Source organism: Ambystoma mexicanum, chromosome 7q (assembly GCF_040938575.1).
Source record: "Ambystoma mexicanum isolate Mex_15411 chromosome 7q, UKY_AmexF1_1, whole genome shotgun sequence".
In the NCBI taxonomy this organism is placed as follows: domain Eukaryota; kingdom Metazoa; phylum Chordata; class Amphibia; order Caudata; family Ambystomatidae; genus Ambystoma; species Ambystoma mexicanum.
In genome coordinates, this window is record NC_090941.1 from 325,520,825 (window position 1) to 325,538,123 (window position 17,299).

General features: G+C 46.1%; 1 pseudogene; it reads left to right on the forward strand.

Moving 5' to 3' along the window:
* The first annotated feature begins 4,022 nt into the window (after positions 1-4,022).
* Positions 4,023-17,299, forward strand: part of LOC138528043 (phosphoglucomutase-1-like) — a 37,703-nt pseudogene continuing 24,426 nt past the window's right edge.

Genomic DNA, 17,299 nt, shown 5'->3' on the forward strand with positions numbered 1-17,299 from the left:
AAGAAGGGAGGGGGGGCAAGGAAGGAAGGAAGGAAGGAAGGAGGGAGGAAGGAAGGATGGAAGGGAGGGAGGGAGGGAGGGAGGGAGAGGGGAGGAATGAAGGAAGGAAGGGGGGAGGGAGGGAGGGAGGGAGGGAGGGAGGGAGGGAGAAGGGAGGGAAAGGAAGGAAGGAAGGGAGGGAAAGGAAGGAAGGAAGGAAGGAAGGAAGGAAGGAAGGAAGGAAGGAAGGAAGGAAGGAAGGAAGGAAGGAAGGAAGGAAGGAAGGAAGGAAGGAAGGAAGGAAGGAAGGAAGGAAGGAAGGAAGGAAGAAAGAGGAAGGAGGGAAGCGGCAAGGAAGGAAGGTAGGGGGAGGGAGGAAGAAAGGAAGGAAGGAAGGGAGGGAGGGGGAAGGAAGGAAGGAAGGAAGGAAGGAAGGAAGGGAGGGAGGGAGGGAGGGAGGGAGGAAAGAAGGGAGGGAGGGAGGGAGGAGGGAGCAAGGAAAGAAGGTAGGGGTGGGAAGGAAGGAAGGAAGAAGGAAGGAAGGAAGGAAGGAAGGAAGGAAGGAAGGAAGGAAGGAAGGAAGGAAGAAGGAAGGAAGGAAGGAAGGAAGGAAGGAAGGAAGGAAGGGGGGCAAGGAAGGAATGTAGGGGGGAGGGAGGAAGGAAGGAAGGAAGGAAGGATGGAAGGAAGGAAGGAAGGAGAGGAGGGAGGGAGGAAGGAAGGAAGGAGGGAAGAAGGGAGGGGGGCAAGGAAGGAAGGAAGGAGGGAGGGAGGGGGGGAGGGAGGGAGGAAGCGAGGGAGGGGGGAAGGACGGAAGGAAGGAAGGAGGGAGGGAGGGAGGGAAAGAAAGAAAGAAAGAAAGGAAGGAAGGAAGGAAGGAGAGGAGGGAGGGAAGGAAGGAAGGGAGGAAGGAAGGAAGGAAGGAAGGAAGGAAGGAAGGAAGGAAGGAAGGAAGGAAGGAAGGAAGGAAGGAAGGAAGGAAGGAAGGAAGAAGGAAGGAAGGAAGGAAGGGAGGGAAGGAGGGAAGGAGGGAAGAAGGGAGGGGGGAAGGAAGGAAGGTAGGAGGGAGGAAGGAAGGAGGAAGGAAGGAAGGAAGGAAGGAAGGAAGGAAGGAAGGAAGGAAGGGAGGGAGGGAGGGAGGGAGAGGGAGGGAGGAAGGGAGGGAGGAAGGAGGAAGGAGGGGGAGGGAGAGGGCAGGGAGGGAGGGAGGGAGGGGGCAAGGAAAGAAGGTAGGGGTGAGGAAGGAAGGAAGGAAGGGAAGGAAGGAAGGAAGGAAGGAAGGAAGGAAGGAAGGAAGGAAGGAAGGAAGGAAGGAAGGAGAAGGAAGGGGGCAAGGAAGGAATGTAGGGGGGAGGAGAGGAAGGAAGGAAGGATGGAAGGAAGGAAGGAAGGAAGGAAGGAAGGAAGGAAGGAAGGAAGGAAGGAAGGAAGAAGGAAGGAAGGAAGGAAGGAGAGGAGGGAGGGAGGGAGGGAGGAAGGAAGGAAGGAAGGAGGGAAGAAGGGAGGGGGGCAAGGAAGGAAGGAAGTGGAGGGGCAAGGAAAGAAGGTAGGGGTGAGGAAGAAGGAAGGAAGGAAGGAAGGAAGGAAGGAAGGAAGGAAGGAAGGAAGGAAGGAAGGAAGGAAGGAAGGAAAGGAAGGAGAAGGAAGGGGCAAGGAAAGAATGTAGGGGGAGGGAGGAAGGAAGGAAGGAAGGAAGGAAGGAAGGAAGGAAGGAAGAGGAGGGAGGGAGGAGGGAGGGAGGGAGGAAGGAGGGAAGGAGGGAAGGAGGGAAGAAGGGAGGGGGCAAGGAAGGAAGGAAGGAAGGAAGGAAGGAAGGAAGGAAGGAGGGAGGGAGGGAGGGAGGGAGGGAGGAGGAAGGGAGGGAGGGAGGGGAGAAGGGAGGGGCACAAGGAAGGAAGGTAGGAGGGAGGAAGGAAGGAAGGAAGGAAGGAAGGAAGGAAGGAAGGAAGGAAGGAAGGAAGGAAGGAAGGAAGGGAGGGGAGAGGGAGGGAGGGAGGAGGAGAGGGAGGGAGGGAGGGAGGAAGGAAGGAAGGAGGAGGGAGGGAGGGAGGGAGGGAGGAAGGGAGGAAGGGGGAAAGGAAGGAAGGGAGGGAAGGAAGGAGAGGAAGGAAGGAAGGAAGGAAGGAAGGAAGGAAGGAAGGAAGGAAGGAAGGAAGGAAGGAAGGAAGGAAGGAAGGAAGGAAGGAAGGAAGGAAGGAAGGAAGGAAGGAAGGAAGGAAGGAAGGGAGGGAGGGAGGGAGGGGAGGGTCGGTCACTTGGGTGCGCCTTATTACGACCAATGCAGAGTATACTCCGAGAAGTGAGGGAACAACTGATAGAACGACGCTGCCAACGAACCAGTGGGATCAGGAGTACGAAAATACAGAATGAGCTCAACAGTCCAGGAATGACACACTACGAGGTGAATTAACCGGCACTGGTCCTAGCAATGTAGCAAGAGCGCTATATTTTCCAATGTTAGATGCTGTCACTTTAGTAACCAACGTGCACTTGCAATATCTATAAATAGTTCTAGTCTTTGATCAGAAAATAACAAAGGTCCGTTCACAGCGTACACGTTGAAATAACCTTTTACAGTTCATTAAAATCTTTTCCAAATAAACCAGTGGTCTCCAAACTGTAGGGCTGGCGCCCATAGGGGGGCCTGAATGATGGCCAGGGGATTGGGAGGTGGGGGTGGGGCCGTGCTGGAGACTCTTTATAAAGCAGGTAAAGAGATGGATTTCAACAGAGAATATAAATAAGCAGTTATGTCATGGGGTGGGGGGGGACAGCAACACTATTTTTACTCCAGGAGGGTTCGATAACAATATTTTTACTCAAGGGGGCTCAGCATAAACACGTTTGAATACCACTGCATTAAACCAATCGTCAATCCTGAGGCAGAAATCTTAAACCTGAAGACATTGTGCACGTCTCCTTTGCTGAATGCTAGCAATACTATCTGCAGCCATTCAATTATTGGCGGTGGGTGCAGCTTTTCAGTTTTCCTCTCACTGAAGGGATCTGCTAAACCTGCTGCTTCTCCAGTGCATTTTCAATTCCACAGATTTTCAAGATTTTTATTGAGGCACTGTATTTTCTGACGCTTTGCGGATCAGACCACCCACGTATTACACACAGGTTTTCCATTGACATTTCAATTATGCATATTGTTTGCAAGTGAAGACAGGGTCTCAGTAACACAACCGGGGATTGTGCTGAAGTAAACCAAGTATCTGGGAAAAATCTTTTCACCACAATAAATAGATTCAGTGTATATACACACCTGGGACAAAATTACTGCTGCTCTGCAGGAGTACACGGATGAGTGGTGGCAGAAGTACCTACTCAGCCCCACACTACTACTAAACCATCAGGGATCCCAACTATACAGACGAAACAGGCATGATCCGGCAGGTTTACCTCCTTCGCCCCTTTTGGTATCGTGAGCAAAGAGAGGGCAGGCTATACTCCTTAGGACGGGTGTGAGTTGGTACAGAAGTAATCCACACAACAATAGTACTGTGGTACCAAAATAAAAGAATGTCCAACAAAGGTTCTGTAAAGATAGGATCATTAATTAAACTAACAAAAATGCACCTAAGTAATAAAAACAGTACTGGGCCACCACAGTAAGGGCAAACACAAATAAAGCAGATTTTAGAGTAAACAAGCACTTTGGGTTGGTCGACAGGGGTGCTTAGTCAAATATTACAGCAGGAAAATGTCAACGTTCCTGAATATGTCTTCCCAAAGGTAGAGAAGGGGGTTTAACACAGTCACTAGGGTCCTTTTAGGTGAACCAAAAGGACAGGGTTACTTCAAATAACGCAGGGGTCAAGTCCTACGAAAACAAGTGGGGGAACTCATTACCATACCAATTGAATGTGGCTTCACCAGAAATTAGAATATCAAGGTGCCCTCTGAAAAAAGTGGGGGTCTCCATCCACCCGCGTGTACCCTCGACTTGAGTCCTGAAATAGTGTTAGTGTCTTGTCTTTGGGGCTCAGCAGCATCAATCCAGGCTTCTAGGCACGTTGCTACAGTCGGCTGGTGTCGAGATGGTCGAGACGGGCTTTCTCAACGGTGAATCAACAAAGAGACGGTTTGAATTGAGGGCTCTAGTTGGATCATTCAACGCTGGTCGAGTACATGTCTTCCAGCAGGCTTCCTTGGCTGGACCCTACATGGTTATCGTTGTACATCCAGCCCAAACAGCGTAATACACACCAGGCCCTGTCCTGAATGAGTCACTGTTCACAAATCTGACAATGCATTACATCAAATGCTTGTGTCGGTATAATTGTGTAATCTCAGTAGCTGTAATGTTAAAACTAGACATGTCTTATATTTAGATATTAATCTGCCACCATGCTGCTGGGATACACAATTATATTTTGAACCATAGATGCACACACTTAAAAATAAACACCTCTATCTAGTGGAATGTGTGTTCCAGCAGCTGTGATCAGGAATGCTGTCCTTTGAATCTGCCCTGTTGCCACTGCTGGGTAGCTACTGGGCATGTCAGTAGACTGTCACAGCAAAGTACATGGGTGCATTATGCTTTTTGCCATGTAGCATTATAGACGTGGGGTCTGATTGGCAGACACTACTTCCAGAATTAGAATTACCAGCATCATTTCATTGCAACAAATAAAAAAAAGTTAGGCTACTTAACCCTCTAAAATGGCATTCCGTTACAGCACATTCGCCTAAAATGGAGATGAAAACACAAACATACAACATGGCTTACATGAGTTCAACTTTTTTTCGGACACTCACAAGGTCTTTACATATTATGAGGTGGCTCCCCTTGATTTTCTAATGAATCATTTATTCCATAACCTATTAAATACACTTGTAAAACCGTGTTTTTTAAAGTTACAGTACAATCAAGGAATGGACAATTTGCTTAAGGAGTTAACTGTGGACTGGCTATAAGACGTTGTAGGTTCGGGTTTGAGTTTGCTACCTACGAGAGGGAAAGAGGGAAACTCAATAGCACTCTTGAGAGGCAAAGTTCTCCGTGAAACCATTAACAAAGCATGCAAACTATTCCAGAATTGTGATGTGCATGGTGCTCCGTGGAAATTGAGAGCATGAGCAGGCCTAGTCTTTAACTAAATACAATGCATCTTCATATGCTCCATTACACCTAGCACAGGTCTTTCTTGGTCAAATATTCATCTCAAGCATAATTAATAGAACAATCAATATCCAAATACTGATTTATGTTGATATTACTGTTATATGAGTGCATCATACAATCCAAAAGAAATATATTTTCTCCTAGTCATCTACTGCTGAGCCCGTCAGTGGTAGAGGACCAGACTTGTGTGCACAGCAAAACCACAAGGCCATTGCCCCGCCTGTCATTGCACTGATGTAAGTGGAGTACCTTCCCACCCTGGCCAAAATCAACAATGTCCAGACCAAGCTCTACAGCGACCAGAAGTCAGGAACAGCCCATGTGTGAGGGTGGTCATCTTCCAGAGCAATGACCACTACAGTGAGCACTCCATCAATATCATCATCTCCACCATTGGAGCAGCTAGGAAACATGCTGGTTGTGGGTGGTGTGAGAAACGAAAGGGTGTCTCACCCGCTAGTCCTCTGGGACTTGTCATCCAGGTGGCCAGGACACAGCCATCGCTTTTGGGTCCAGTTCCTGGGGGTGGACCAATGCCGGAGGATCACCTGGGGAGGGGTCTTCCGGGAGTGGGGGTTAGACAGCCGATGGTGAGATGTAGTATTCCCCCTTTTTTTGTTCACTTAACCCCTTCCTAGTTTTTTAGGATTCTCTGAGGTCCCGGCTCCCCCCATTTTTTACACCAACACTGGGCCAAGAAAGAGGGTGACTGGGAGTAACAAGACTAACTCTCATACATTGTACTGGACATGTCCTGTTAATCATGTCAGGCAAAGTCAGGCACTTGATTTTAAGTGCATACACCTGATACCAATTGTCTCTCCTCACATGGATAAAAGGCAGAACCTAAAAACATACTCTGAGCATGGTGGAACACGAGTACGAGCAGAACTTCCGGGGTTAATTCAAACCTACTGGAGCAGAGTGACAGACCAAGGGACAAGAGCAGCGAGTCGAAACCCCCAAGAGTTCCCCATTGGAAGTCGTTGCCTCTGTCAGGTCATGAAAGACATGTAGAGAAGGCCAGATCCCACAAATGAAGGCTGCATTGTGTTTCAAGGATGTCAGCGACCCACCCAGGTGAACGGCCTGTAGTACTAACCTTTTCTTGTGAATTGAAACTCATAAAACCAAGAAAGAAACACCCACAGCTGGTGAGTTGGCAAGTGGCCTGAGAGGCGGGTGTGTGCTAAAGAAATTTTGAAGTGGAAGCATTATATCGCAAGTGAAGGCTGCACGCATGTGGATGAGACGTGAAGAAAGGCAGACCTGTGAATGAACTTTGAAGTAGAGACAGCTGTGGAATCAGCAATACTGAGTAACGGAGTGGTCTGGCAAAAGAAAGTAGCCCACTTGAAAGTCTCTGTGAAAGGTGCATTGTTTGTAACTATAAAGCGAATGAATTGCAAAAGCAAAGTAAGCTAAATTAACTCCTAGAGAAGGGGGGAGTGGAAGTTGAACCTTGAACTTTTAGTCAAAGTGGTCCTGCCGAGGTCTGTAAAGAAAGCCACGCACATTTGAAAGTCTTCGACATCTGAAAGTAGTCTGAGCCCGGCTGAGGGAGACTCGAAGTGTAATAAGCTTGGGGAAGGGAGCCGTGTGCAAGTTTTGTTGAACTTTGTTCTGAAGAGGTCAAAGCCCGACAGAGGGGGACCTAGTTGAACTTTGTGTTTGAAAAGGTCTGAGCCCGACAGAGGGGTACCCACGTGAACTGTGTTTGAAGAGGTCTGAGCCCGGCAGAGGGGGGCCTGTGTGAGCTTTGTGTTGAAACATTATTTGGAGGTCTGAAAGAGAGACTTTAATGTGGAAGGCCAGGCAGGCCTCTATCCATGTTTTGGAACTGTTTATGGTACTGAAAACCTGAGCCAGAGTGTGTCATCCTGCCTACAAGGACCACCTTACTCCATATGGTCTAACGTGGGAAGGATACCTGATTCAGCTACATTTATTCTTTTGAACACTGATCTTTCCTTTACATACATTTCTCCTTTATACACTTTTTGTACAGAAGATAGGGCAGGCATTAGGTTTTGTTAGCATAGGCCATTTTGATTTGACAGACTCTACTAGGACTGTTTTGTTTATCGTTTGATGGTCGAGACTACTGTCATCCTAGTTGGAGTTCTTCCAAACCCAGAAACTTCAATAAAGGTTTTACAAATTGTACCTATTGTGTCAGTGTCATACCTGTGATACCATGCCTCCCCTACAGTGGAAACACCCGCTTCTTAACGAAGGAAGCAGTCCTGCTCATTGTGCAAACATCACCCACCAATGGGGGTTGTCGCTTGGCCATTGGACGGAATGGAATTTTCTCTAGCCCTTTTTTGCTGTGTATAGTTAGAAAAATAAAATCCATGACTGGCATCTTCTACCTTGATGGACCCAATGGTGACTTTTGCATTACATGCACTACATTTTATGGGGAGCCCTCTCTGGAAGTGATCATTGCTAAGATTGTCCAGTTTATTCAAACTGTTGGAAGTAAATTCTATCTGTCCAGAAATACAAGTGTCCTCGGGGAATCATCAGGCATCAGTTTGACCCATAGAACAAGTTCAAGCCATTTACAGTAGAAATTCTGTATTTCATGGAAGCATATGCCAACATCCCGAGAACATTGTTAACTGCAGTGCACTTAAAAAGCTTCTTCTAAGACCTCATTGTCTAAAGATAGGTTAACATTTGATGAACAGAGGTAAGAGATTGTAAAAAAAGATTGTATGTGAAGAGCATGGGGTGCCTGAAAAATAAGCTGTAAAACGAACATCTCTAGATAACTTTGGTGGTCACCATCCTGACCACAATTCACTTCATGCTGAAGACCTGTTGGGATGATGATGTGATGAGGACAGGAGAGCATGGCTTTGGATGGTTTTTTGATGGAAACATGACACGTCACAAAAATGTACTCTTTTATTGCACCCGAGGAAGGGAGCTTGGCCAATAAGAGGCCTGGGATCACAGGCGGAATCGGCCAGTGACCGTTCGCATTCTCCTAGCCACCTGAGCGCCTCCCTGAGTGTGATGAATTGCTCTGGCTTTTTAAAAATGTGTATTAATAATAAAATGATGCAGGTAATTCCAACTTTGAAAGGAAATCTGTCGATTAGATAACCATTTAAAAAACTCCATTCCAAAAGCATAATGCACACTTGTGCCGCAGGAATCTGATGGCAGCACCTGCCTGACAGTGTCACAGAGCAGGTTTAGGTCACAGGTGCCCTATTTATAGCTGCCATGACAGCCAAGTCTCTGAAGCGCAGGGGCTGCATTTAAGATATACAACCTGCTCCAATAAACGGCATAACTCTGAGGATCCTGTGCTAGGGTATGGTGCCTAGCATCTCTCATAGTTATCCCAGCCACATTCAATTAATATCACTCATGTGTCAGCCCTGTGGGCCCAGTTCAGCTGTGGAAGGGTTACGTTTAATAGTTCCAGACAAGGCTCCCCCGGCCCACTGGCAGGACTTTAGGCTTGGGGGATTGTCTCCCTTTGTTACTTTGTAAGGGTGCGTAACACCCTCTCTCCAGGGACAGCCACTTCACAGGAAGCTGGCCTGGGAACAGGAATCAGAGGGCACACCCCTTCACAAAGTGCCAAGCCTCGCTCCAGTGTGATGCATTTCTAAAGGCCTTTGAGACTATTGAGCAGGGAGAGGGTGGAGTTAGTGTAGCCAGTGAGACATCTGTAAAGGTCGGGGAAGATTCTGACATCTTCTTTCTCTATGCCACTCTCTCTCTTTCCTGTCCTCTCCACTTCCTGTAGCACACAGCACTTTGGGTGTGATGTCAGAAAGGCAAAGTCCACTCATTCTAAAAGCAGGGATTGGACCGCTAAAGCAGGCTAGCATTAATCCAATGACCTGTGGACTTTTACCTTGAAAAGAAGAGTTCTCACACCACCTCTTGGACTCATCTCTAGAATCCAACCCTGGAAGAAGATTTTGCTGGACCCTGCTGAGAGGAATCCTTCCTCAAGTTGTGAGGTGGAGGCAGGTGTTCCAAGGCAGAGGCGGGCTCTGTCCCCTAACCATCCCCAATGACCACTGGGGGTGAACTCCACTGTTCGACCAAGACCATGATCTGCCAGCAACCAGTTGCCCGGAACCTCACTGTGTCATAGTTCCCCTGAAGGAGTGTGTCAGCCTCCCGATGTTTGGGAACCTCAGAAAAGGACCAGCTTGGCACTTGAGACCCTGGAATTTGACTCACAGCACGAACAGCTAAGATCCCATTGTATTCAATGCCTACCTGCTGCGAGATGTGAGTCAAGCATTTTCAAAGTTGAGTGAACCTCCAGGACCTTTTGAAACAGCCGTTTGGCGTTCATCGCTCTCTGATCCGCCATTTGCTGTTCAACTCCGTTCGCTGCTGCACAGTGCCAGCTGTAGCTCGTCATTGCATCGGCTGGAACCAACAAAGTGCTCCTACCTTGCATTTCTCGAGTCACCGTTTGGAGCACCGCTTGCTCCTATTAGTCGATCGACCTGACCCTGGTGACCCCAGACCAGCGACCTTCATTCCCAGCATCAAATTGACTCACCTGCACAACCTGGTACCAGCTCACCACAGTTGGACTTTGGCCGCTGACCGATCCTAGTGACGGTCTGATCCGCACAGCTTGAGCAGACACTTTGAGACCGTAGCTACCTTCCTTTCGGTTTCGACTCGAATCCAGCTTGCTGCTGGGCCATCACGACTGCCACATACCTGAAGCAAAAAGAGCCTGCAAACGATGCCAAGAAGCTTGGTTCGACACAGTCAAATTATCAAGATATTTGCAAAGGTATTATTGACTAATCTATGCCCCCCATGTCCATCTTTGGCTCCTAGTGACTGCATAGGTCATTTAAGTCCTTTTTGCAAACTCAAGAACATATGCATTGAACATTGTGGTCTTTTATTGCCTTTTTCCCCCTGTTTCATTGCCTAAAGCGCTGCATCTATTCTATCTTTGCATATTCTGGGTTTCTTCTACAGTGGTGTGTTTGTACAGTGTTTTCTAGCTAATTATTATTCTACATGTTTTGTTTGATTAAAGTATATATTTGTGCCGAAGCTTGATTGGACAGTCCTTTATTTTGGGCTGTTAAACTTTGCTTTTAGGGTTGCTACTGAACCACATTTGCACCTCTTTTGAGAGCATAGCCTTCCCTCGGCCCACATTACCACAAAAGGCGTATGATGTAATTTTCTTAACTGTGCCTTTTTTACCTTTATGAGTGTGGGGGCTTGGTTTGAAGAAGTGTGAGGGCAGTGGGCACTTTAGCCTCAACTCATCCTTGTACTCCGGCAGAGCAGAAGTCAATTATTCACACCCAGGTACTGCTATTATGTATCTCAGCAACTCTCTCAATGTCCCCGCACTTCCACCTCATCCATCCCACTCCTCCAACCAAACCCACCCTTGCCCCAACCACATTCCGCCAATACCCCACCCACATTATCCAAAATACTTACCTGCTTGTGCTGGTCCCCTTCCTCCTGGCCACCAAGCTCCTTTGCCTTCCTCACCACGGTCATGGAAATAGAAAAAATACTTTGGTCCTTTCTTATTTCCATGTTGCCAGCCATCTTTGTTTTTGGGCTATTACAGGAGATTGGGCACACACAGTTTGTGAACAGCCCATCTGCTGTAAAAAAAAACTATTCATATGCCAAACAGCATCCTGGGGTGTGAATAATGATCACCCCCATGTTCCAGGGCGTACAGGCATGGTAACAACCCTGAGCCCTTGCTGAGGCCATTGCTCAAGCCTTCATTGGGTTTGGGCTGGTGAGCCCTATCAGCAAACAAGTGCAGGGGTGATTGCTATATTAATCCATCAAACCCTGCTGTGGTTATACTCCCAATAAGTTCAGTATTCCTCACTTCCACCACACGGGAGAAAAGCAGTTTGCTTGAAGCATAATTGCCAGTGGCACTCTCAGCAGGGTGTTCAGGGTGACAAAGATTGCACTGTTAGAAAATACAATAAGCTGGCAAATTGGGTGTCATGAATCCAAGGGTTCCACCGCCAGTGCAACATGGCCAGCTGCCATGGGTTTGATGTCCCTCCCGGGTGTGCCAGCATCTGTATATATCAGGAAGGCCTGCTGCTGAGTATCCCTGTCTAAGTGGATCAATGTGAAACAGACATTACCCACTTACCAGTTACAATGTTTCTTCCACCAAGCATCGTGGAAGCCACAATGGACCTTTGGCAAGTGGAAACGAAACCTGTCTCATGCAATACATATTCTGTAACTAAGCTTAAGGATATGTGGCAGACATTTTGGATGGGGAAATGCTCAGTGTCACCCTGTTTCCATGCATTTTCTCACACAAACTAGAGGACTAACTCCATTGGACAGTAAGATGTAATGCCTTGCCTGGGTTGTCTTGGAAGGAGTGTTGTTGGTCCCTGGCCACATCCACCAGGGTGTACCCTTCCATATCCTGTAAACAGAGGATGGAATCAGGTAGAGGGAGTGGGGGTAATGGTCTTTATGGCTCCTGGCACACAGTTACTCAAGTGATGTCTGTTTTCCCTAAAAGTGATAAGTACAATTAGTACATTTCCTTGTGTTTCCCCCTTGATCTACTGAGCAGGAATTACCTGAAGGTCTAGAGGCTGGGTGTCCCAAGCATCCAAGGTAGGGTTCAGCACTACCCTCGCCTGAAGAGTTCAGCTGTTTCAGGCTTCTGTCTATTCTCAGGCCTTCTCTTGGTTTATTCCCAGATGCTACACAGAAGCTATTGTCTCTAAATGTCTCTTAACCAGTTAATGCACTGGCTTGTTCTTTCTTGCAGTAACCATCAGTTATTTCACTAGACCTGTTATGCGAACTGACATCAACTGTTCATTAATATCTCTTTCTTTCGTCCTCTTAGAGTTCAGGCTCCCTAGGTCGTGAGATTGCTTTGACGATACAGCTCGGCAAACAACAACCAGGTAATCCTTGTAAGGTTATGAAATGTCTATATCACAGCCGAACTTCGCCTTTGTTTCCCCTTAGGTCGGGCGGTGATTGCGGATTAAGACATTCTGCGTTCTGGGCATGGGACGAACTCAAGGTTAGTACAAAAATATTCTAAAAGTCTTAAACTCACTGTAGGTGAGTGCGCTGTTTAACTTCTCGTCTGTCGTTTGTTTTCCAGATCGAGTGATTGTCGTCAGTGTCCTGGAATTCCATGTGGAGACGCCATAGATGCTTCAGATGTGTACAGGTTTTTCCTCAAATTGTTTGTTCTTACTCCATGCAACTATTTCACCCATTGTCTTCTTTTCTTTGCCGGTGTTGGATTCTTCAAGATCAGGTGCAGGTTTTGCCGATGGGACAGAAGGTGCAGTTCATATAGCCATGCTGGGAACATGGTCTCCATGAACACAGGAGTCTTGCGTGATTAAACAAACTTCTGGAAGTTGCTGCCCCAGCACTGCGCAGCCTCTTGGCCCTCCTCTATAATACCACTAAAGTGGTCCACATGGTCTTCCCCTGATGCTGAGAGTAGCTGGAAGATGTGTTTTATGCTGCAGGTGAATTCTGGAACTGGGCTAAAGGAGAGGCAAGTCTCGTGTGCAAGGCTAGACCCATGACAGTACACCCCCCTACGGGACAACTTCCCAGCTAGGATTTGGCTGGGTGTTGTCTGTGGAACTGTGTCACTAAGCGCCCAGTGTGGAACCCACATGTGGGTTCCTATGTCCGTTCCTCTGACCCATGGTCCTTTTAGTCTATTAGGTAATATACCCTGCTCCTGACCCTTTTTGGAACCAAGATGGCTTTTACTTTATACTAACTTGGGTACCCGGCATTGCCCGGATCCTGATCGAGTGGTGTCTCATTTGCCCTGGAGAAAGTTGCTCTTGTCCTCTGGTCGGCAAGTCCTGCTGCTGTTTGTTGTTGTATTTCAGAAGCTCTTGATATTGATTTTCGCTTTACATCACATGGAGGTTTTCCAAGTGATGTTCGTTTTTTGTGCGGCATGTTTCAGTCACTTAATGACTTCAGCACATTTGAGAAAATGTCCAAGAAAGATTGATTGATTGTGCTCTTTTCTCATGAATGAATTTAAGTAAACTGCAACCTTGTAATTTCCCATATTTGCAGTAGCTTGATAAAAAAAATTTACATTATTTTTTGTTAATTCCCTTTAAAAATGCTTTAATAAACACTTTCGAAATGTATACAGTAGTAATACATTTCATAGGAATAACTAACACATTGAACATTTTCCTTTAGACACTTTTCCAAACGTTGCCTCCTTCTATTACCTACTGTAGTATCAGTAAATGAGGGTGTCTACAGAGTGAATTCTTTGCATCCAAACATAGACTACGATCTTGCCCCAGACAAAAGAGGAATCCATGCAAAATTTGTTAGACATGGGTTCAACGGTGTGGATTTGCATAGCCGGACAAACATACACACACACATACATTCATTCAGTTTTATATATAAAGATTCTAGTTCCTGATCGATCACATTTGGCACATGGGGTTCCTACCCCAGATTTTGCATTAAGGTGGATCTTTTTCAGTTGGGAGACATGGAACACTGCATGTACCTTTAAGGATGTGGGTAAATCTATGTTCATTGCATTTGCATTTATTCTAGCTGTGATGGTGATTGGTCCCATATACCCTTGAAGGAATTTGCAAGGTCCTTTCAAGTGTAATGTTTTGTGGCTATCCATACTTAGTCTCCTACTTGGTATTCTAGTGCAGGTCTGTTTCTCTTGTCTACATGTTTCTTGTAGGTGGTTTAGGCCTGCTGTAAGTTTTGCTTGGCAATTGCCAGGGTTTTTATGTATGTTTGATATTCTTGGACAGTGATAGCTGGTGTGTGTATTGGTGTCTAATAGGCCAATGCTGTGGGATGCCAACTAAGTGGGATGAAACATTGGTAGAATCCTGTGGATGCGTGTAAATTCAGCCACCCAGAGGATTTCCACCCATTCCTTATCTACCTGCTCTAAAGTGCAGCGTAAGTATTGTTGCAAGACATGGTTAACCTTTTCAGTCTGACCATCTGCTTTTGTGGGTGATAAATAGATAAAAGACAGGAATGGGACAAAAACTGACTTTCTCAATCTGAAAACAGTGGGTAAGGTAGGTAGTTTGACCACTTGTTCTCAGAGTACTGTCAACAGTTATTGTGCGGATGGTACTCCTTTTAAGGGATTAAATTACCCATTTTGGTAAAGTGATCTACCACTACCAGAATGGCTGTGTATCCCCCACTCTTTGGCAAATCCACTATTCACTTTAGTGACCACATGTGCCATGGTGTGTGTGGGATCAGCAGTGATTGGATGAGTCCATCTCTGGACCACTGGTCCTTGACATCTGCATACAATACAGCGGGTGCATCTGGAATGTTTATGGTGCCAATAAATCTATGTTCTGGAATGATATTTGGAGGGTTGTTCAGTTTCTCTGCTTCCTCGTCTCCCTCCTCACTTTGCCATTCTTGACTCCAGGATTGTAGGTTATGGTGAAATCAAAGTCCACAAAAAGGAGGACCCATCATAACTGTTGTGCTGACAATGCTTGTGCTGATTTTACAAATTGTGGGTTTCGATGGTTGTGTATATTGTGATAAGGTGTTTCGCACCTAAGGGAGGGTATCTCCTAATGAGCAGCAATTCTTTATCCATGACTGAATAATTTTTCTCAGAGTGTTAAAACATTTGTGACCAGAATGCAACTGGGTAAAGTAATCCATCCTCAGGTTATCCTTTGGACAAGACTTCCCCCATAGCGGCATTGGATGCATCGGTTTCTACTACAAAGGGCTGATCGGGTTGTGGGTGCCTCAATATTGGGTCCGGCGTGACCAGCATCTTCAATGCTCTGAAAGCGTTTTCTGCCTAAGTGGTTCAGGTGAATTTCTTTCCTTTTTGAAGTGAACTGGTAATGAGCCGAACTACCTTTGAGAACCTGGGAATGAAGCGTTGGGAGAAATTGAAAAATGGAAAAAGCTTGGGACTCCCATAACTGAGGTTGGTGATGGCTATTGTAAGATGGTTTCTGCCTTCTTGTTAACCATGACTATTCCTTGTGGGGCGAGGCTGAAGCCCAGAAATTCTACCCATTGTACATGGAAAGAGAACTTCCCAGCTTAGTGTACAGATGGGCTTTGCGCAATAGAGTTAACAGGGCTCACACATGTTCTTCTTTGGCTCTTGGGTACATGAGTATGTTGTTTATATAGACGACTGCAAACACATCCAGCAATTCATGTAGCATGTCATTCATGAAGAATTGAAATGCTGCATGGGCGTTAAAGAATCCGATTGGCATTACGTGGTACTCATACAAACCATACTTGGGCCTCATTGCGAGGTTGGTGGTGCAGGAAAAAGTGGTCGTAATTCCATTACCGGCTCTTTTCCAGCACCACTTTTCCAGCACAAGTTTGGCAGAATTACCACCAGCGGAATTACCGAGTGGTAATTCTGATGATTTTTGGAGAAAACATGGAGGATTTAAATCCTTCTTGATGCTCGATGTAAATTCTCCACTTTTTCTCCAAAAATCAATGGAATTACCACTTAGTAATCCAGACAGGGTAATTCCACCAAAAATCCTTAAATGGGGACTAACACTGTTTTACCAACACTTGTAATCCCATGGTTTATCCACAGGACCAAGTGGCGGTAACATTAATTCAGTTTGGCGGTATTCTGGTGGACTTACTGCTGGAAGACCACCAAACCCGTAGTGAGGCCTTAAGTCCTGAATGCCGTATTTGATTTTTCTCTGGCTTTGAGCCAGACTAAGTTTTAAGCCCCATGAAGGTCTAGTTTGTTATAGATGACCAATCTTCAACTTGGTAAAGCAATACTGGGATCAAGGGCAAGGGGTGCCGATTTTTAAATGGTTATTTTGTTTAGAGCACAGTAATCTATACACATTTTGAGGTCTCCTTCCTTTGGGGCAAAAAAAAGCAGAGAGGCCGCTTGTGATTTTGTGGTCCTGATGAAGTCGTTAGCTATGTATTGTCCAAGTAAGTCTTCAGGTGTTCATTTTCTGGAGCGGTCAAGGCGTAGATACGGCTACACGGAGACTGTGCACTAAGGATCAGATTAATTTGGCAATCATAAGGCCTGCAAGGTGGCAATGCAATGGCCTGCTGTTTTTGGAATACATCATGAAAGTCACAGTACACCTCTTGGGGTTCTCTGTTAATTCTTAGATGTGTATCTTTGGGCTATTCCTCAATAACAGAACAATAGGCTTGGGTGTTCTTATCAAGCTTTAGAGGATAACAATGGTTCATGCAGAAGGAGGAGAAAAGATCCACTATCCTTCTTTTCCCATCCATCAGTGGGTTGTGTGTTGCCAGCCATGGTATTGCCAGGATCAATAGGAACTGCAGGGAGTCAATGAGGTGATAATGGATCTACTCTCGATGGCTGCTCCCACATAGAAAAACAAGTGGTTGCATGCACAAGTTTACAAGTCCAGTTGTCAGTCTTGAACTGTCGATGCCATGTAGATGCTCTGGAATTGCCTTATTTTCCATAGGTATATGCAGTTGTCCTGCTTCTCCTATGTCCAAATAATTTCTAAGGGCAGCACAGTCAAAATACGCTTTACTTACCACCTTCTAGTTCCTATGCGATACTAAAGTCACTGGTAATTTTAGATTTCAAATCTTGCATTGAAGCCCGGACAAATCAAACTCTGCTTTTACCAGACTTCTTATTTTTCCATGTCCTGCAATAATGGGGTCCTAAATTCGGTAGCTCCTAAAGTCTTTCAAACCATTTTTGGTTTTACTAGACAGTCTAGCAGAAAATGGCATGCTTTACTGCAGTACAAGCACAACTCCAATTGCCGCTGTTTTTCTCTTTCATCTTTGGTGAGGGGTCTTTTTACCCCGTCTAACTGCAATGGTTCACTAGTGTTCTCAGAGAGAATGGGCGGAGGAATGTTTGGTCTTCATACAAAGGATGGGCATCCCCCCTGTTTTTATCCACCTTTCTCTCATTTAAATGATGATCTAGTTGCACTGCCAGATCAATGAACTATGAACATTTCTGGGGGAGCATGGGCGTGTGTACCACCTGCACCAGAACGCCTTTTAGTTTTCTGTGCAATCCCCTATAGAATAGATATGACGAAATCAAACGCATCCTCTGCCCTCAAACTGCTACAAATCAAGAGTGATTCCAATCAACCAAGAGGC